Source organism: Rhododendron vialii, chromosome 2a (assembly GCF_030253575.1).
Source record: "Rhododendron vialii isolate Sample 1 chromosome 2a, ASM3025357v1".
NCBI lineage: Eukaryota > Viridiplantae > Streptophyta > Magnoliopsida > Ericales > Ericaceae > Rhododendron > Rhododendron vialii.
This window is the reverse complement of record NC_080558.1, coordinates 37,064,396-37,069,123: the sequence shown is the minus strand read 5'-3', so window position 1 is coordinate 37,069,123 and position 4,728 is coordinate 37,064,396. Positions and strand designations below refer to the sequence as shown.

At 38.7% G+C, this 4,728-nt stretch overlaps 1 long non-coding RNA gene across 1 annotated transcript; it reads left to right on the top strand.

Moving 5' to 3' along the window:
* The first annotated feature begins 1,012 nt into the window (after nucleotides 1-1,012).
* LOC131316564 (uncharacterized) lies at nucleotides 1,013-3,427 on the top strand. The gene is made up of 2 exons (XR_009197179.1): nucleotides 1,013-1,241; nucleotides 3,124-3,427. It is a non-coding gene; the product is annotated as an uncharacterized LOC131316564 (long non-coding RNA).
* The last annotated feature ends 1,301 nt before the right edge of the window (nucleotides 3,428-4,728 follow it).

The following is a 4,728-nucleotide window of genomic DNA, read 5'->3' as shown; positions in this document are numbered from 1 at the left end:
CTATATGAGACATGACTATTCTGGAATCTTCCAGAGTATTCACTCTGCTCCTACTCTCGATTGGAGTTCCATCTTTGTTCGGCCGTCTCATAGCCGAACAGACGGCTTGGACCAGTTACCTCACATGTAACTGGTCCTTGAGCCCGTACAACCTTCCTGGACCATTGACTTCTCATGTCACTGGTCCATATTGCCGAACACTTGTTTAGCATGATGACTGTCCTGTCTATATTCAAACTATGGTCCCACGTACCATTTATTCGGATATCGATTGCATTGCTTTCAACCCGTGATCACTCGTATCACGTGCTAGGTTCTTTACATCATCTGTTCGGCTGTATCATAACCGAACAGTCTATTTATAGCCATGACTTCTCATATCACTGGTCCATATCGCTGTTCACCGAACTGCTCGGCGATAAGTCCAGTCGTATTTACCACGTGTTCCCAAACATCACGTGTTTGGTAACTAAATGTATCTGCTCGGGAATACCTCCCTACAAGCTAGAAGGCATACGTTTTGATTATACCTTTTATTTCCGAATAAACACATTTTTTCCAAATCTTCTGCTGACTCAAATACCATTATGGTAAACGTATCAAAGGTTGGAACTCAAAAAAGGTAATAAAACCATTTCCCAAACATGAAACACACTGTAGAGACCTGTATTTTTTTAGGCCGTATTTTTTTTTTCTTTTGCAATAGTACGACTTGTCAAGATAGACGGTGTGGATTTACGGTGTGACGTGTTCGTGAAAGGATATAAGGATATGATTAGGTGAGAGGTGCATGTGTGCGTTTGTGAAGTGAGAGCATGGGATAATTTTTCCCATCTTTTCCTCTCTTTTATTTCCCAGGAGATATTCACTTTGTTTGGTTGAGGTTTTAGAAAGTTATTTTTGAGAGTTGAGTGGTGATGAGTGGAGAGAGATAGAGAGAGAAATTTATTGAAAACTGTGCCGAGAGTAAAAATTACTCTCAAAATGGTGAACCAAGCAGAGTGATTCTCTCCTTTATTTCTCCTCTCTCTCGGCCGACACTCTCTCTCTCTAGCTCTCACCTCTCCTTCATCTTCTCTCCTCAATTTCACCTCCATGGAGTATGATTCCAAACAAAGTCCGAGAATTAAAGTTGTTCTACGGAACGAGGGCTATCTATCCATCCAAGAAAAATTACGATCGGATCACGTAGGAGTTTCGGTTTCGCTCGGATCTTTGGGGTTTTGCTCAAAACCCATGAGGTAGGGATTTCTTACTCTTGTTATGTGTTTATACGGTGTTTATGTACCTAGATCGTATCTTGCTTCGTTGTTTAAGCTTGTTCCTTCCATTTCCGAAAATCAGCAGAACAGGGCCTGTGTTTTTGGGGTTTACGCGTTCTTAAGCTCAGATTTGGATTTTGGTTCCTTCGTATGAAATAGAGTAGACTTAGAGCCGGTTCTAATGCCGCTGGAATCATACGAAACCGTTGAGAATTGAATTGATAGTGATTTTTAGAAAACTGGTCTGCAATCTGTCTCGTGTTCTGGATTTCAGCCCACTTCGAATGGCCATAACTTCCTCGTCCGATGTCCGTTTCATGCAAACTTTATATCGATTCGAAGGTCTTGAAGTCAGCTTTCATTTGCCACTAGAATCGTCTTAAAACTCTTAGTACACAGAAAGTTATGTTTGTTTGAGTGGAGGTGTGTCAATCTGTCATGCTGCGCGACAGATTCGTGTAGCCTGGGAAAACCCCTGTTTAACCACCCTTTGAGGGCAGATTTGACAAGGGTTCCTTCGTGACTTTTAAGCTTCGTTCAATCGCGCAACTATTGGGACCGGAATCACTCAAAAATATTAAGAACTCGATTTATAGTAATTTTTAGAAGATTGAACGAAAATCTGAAAATCTGGGCAGGGCATCGGGTTGCGTTTTCTTTTTATTGTTTGTTATGGTTAAATGATGCCATTGGTTATGGGTCCTTGTGGGTTTTAAAGATTGGTAAGTTGGTGATAATTTGGCGTTGGAATCATTGAAAAATATTGAGTATGCAATTTTTAATGATGTTGTATAATCGTTTTAACTCGATAATGGGTGTGAGATTGATTATGGATGGATTATGCATAATGAAGGATGTTTATGGACCTATGATTCGAGTGTTACGGCTACGTGTGACATCGAACTTTGTATGTATGATGGTGTGGCATTTCATAGCATATGGACAATGGATGGAGTCGTATCCAACTTCGGATGTCGACGAAGGTTACGGGGCCTAACACCGCCCGGAATTCACGTCAATATGGACGGAGCCCGGTTCACCTCATTGGTGGGACCTTGGCGAGGGTTACGGGGCCCAACACCGCCCGGAATTCACGTCAATATGGACGGAGCCCGGTTCACCTTCTTGGTGGGACCTTGGCGGGGGTTACGGGGCTCAACATTGCCCGGTGCATTGCTTTGCATCACATATCACGCATTGTTGATTGGTTGAGCTAGACTTATGACATGTGTTGCTTGAGAAATGAAAAGAGAGATAAAGTTGTTAATCTAATGTTTGGCTTGTCGTTCGACTTTGAACCGTATCTTGGATTACTATTCTTCCTCACTGAGCCTCTTGTTCGGTACAAATCAAGGAAACTAGTTCTTGTTGCATGGAGTGGCTAATACTTGAGAAATGAAAGATAAATCAATTATGTTAAAAAAAAAGGAAATCCAATGATATGTTTGTGTTGTTCTGCTGATAGATATACTCATTGTTATTATCGTCTTGGGGTTCGTTGTACATATATAATGTTGCTCACCTACCCCTGTTGGTGCATGATCATCACATATTCGTATAGATCGAGGCAAAATGGAGTAATTGCGTAGCGATGGACAAGTGACGGTTGAGGATAAGTTGTGGTCTAATTAGGATAATTCGAGTTGGTTTATGCTTCTAGTTTGACGTATGAGCTGTTAGGAATACCTTTATGAAATTATGATCCCCTGGTTGTAGTATGCTCGTTTGTGATGGAAAACTCACGTTTCTTTGTGGTATCTCGTCGCATCACTCAGTCTAGGTGTATGATTCATCACATTTTCATATAGCTTGCGTATAGATTTTCCTATTGGGCTAGTGTAGCTCACCCTATCATTTTCAGGTACGATTCAAGGAAGTTGACATGGAGTACATGTTGTGCACTTGTGACCAAACCTTTAAAAAGGTATTCAAGAAGGATTTCATAGCACAAGATCTGAAATAGCATTTTTTTTGGAAAGATAGTATTTGTAAATTGTAATAATATTTCTCTAGGATATTGGTATTTTGATGATTTAGGGCCTTCGAGTTGGAATGTAATTTTTGAATTTTATTTGAGAACAGTGAACAAAAAGATCTTTTGGGGTATTATTTGTATTACAGCAAGGACTTTATTTATTAAAAGTGTTTATTATTTATGTTGAAAATCGAGGGCGTGACACACACACTCTCTCTCTCTCTCTCTCAAGCAATGTGTTACCTGTTCAAAAGCAACCCTATTCGATTCAAGGTGCCAATCGAAGGTAAAAAAAATCCCTATGGAAAATCCGATGGAAGAACCAATAGAGAAATTGTGATGTGTTACGGGGGAAGCCATGGAGAAATGCCAATCGGTGTGTTGAAAATCCTAAATAGAAAGATTTTGTGGATTTTTTTTAATCTTATCAAACTTTATTGTATTTACAGGTTTGTGTTCAAATTGACTCTGATTTTGAAGGTGAGTTCTCCCTTTTTCTTTCTCTCACACACACATTCATACCAACATAAATTCGCTGACTTTTTTTTATAGGCAAAATTTTATTAGAAACGGGGAGAGGGGAAAGGGAAATCTAATGAAAAGTTGAACAGTACATCAAACTCGCTGACTCTTTGCTTGATTGAATTTTGATAGATAAGTCTAAGTCAATTTGATAGATAATTCTAATATTATCATTTTGCAATTTTCGGAGAAAAAAAAAAGATAGTCTACTTTTGTATTGCATTAGTATAGCTTTGTTCCCATTAGTTCGTAATGGCCAAATCTCCATAAGTAGTTTATGGGTAATATGTTCGTGTATTTTACAATGCCCGAAAATTACAAAGCACGGAATTTGATATTGAGGGTTGGAGCTTATACAGTTAATGTTAATTTGAATATAATAGACCTGTGCATTTTAGCTATTGAATAGAGCTAGCTACTTTGTTTTTTTCCTCTTTCGAAAATGTTGCAGGTTTCAAACTTCTGCACAAACCGAGAACCAAAATTCAATCCGAGACAAAGTCAGGTAAGGGAAAAAAATGTTTCAGCAATTCGATTCTTGCTATAATCTATAACTTTAATTAATTTTCTCATTTTTTTTAACTAATATGAGTTAGTGAATTTTAAACCGGTTAAGTGAATCAACTCAAGACAAGTAAGCATCTCCCTTACCTTTTAGCTTTTGTCTTGAGATTTCAAAGTGAGGCTTGGGTGTTAATTTGTAGATGTTGATTAGGGTGTTTTCCCCATGCGTGATAATTATTCTGGAGTTGCAAGAGGTTCACATTTTCTAGCACTCTAACAATCTGCGTTGATTCTACCATTGTGGGGGTAACATGGAAAGAGTGGAAGTGCTTTTGGTGGATGATCCGCGTTCCACCACCAATCTTTCTTGCAAAGCTCCTATTCTTATGAAATTGTGTTGGTATAATCAGAGATCCCTTTAGGTAAGTTGCTCTTCTAACTTTTTTTTTTTTAAATGATATTAGT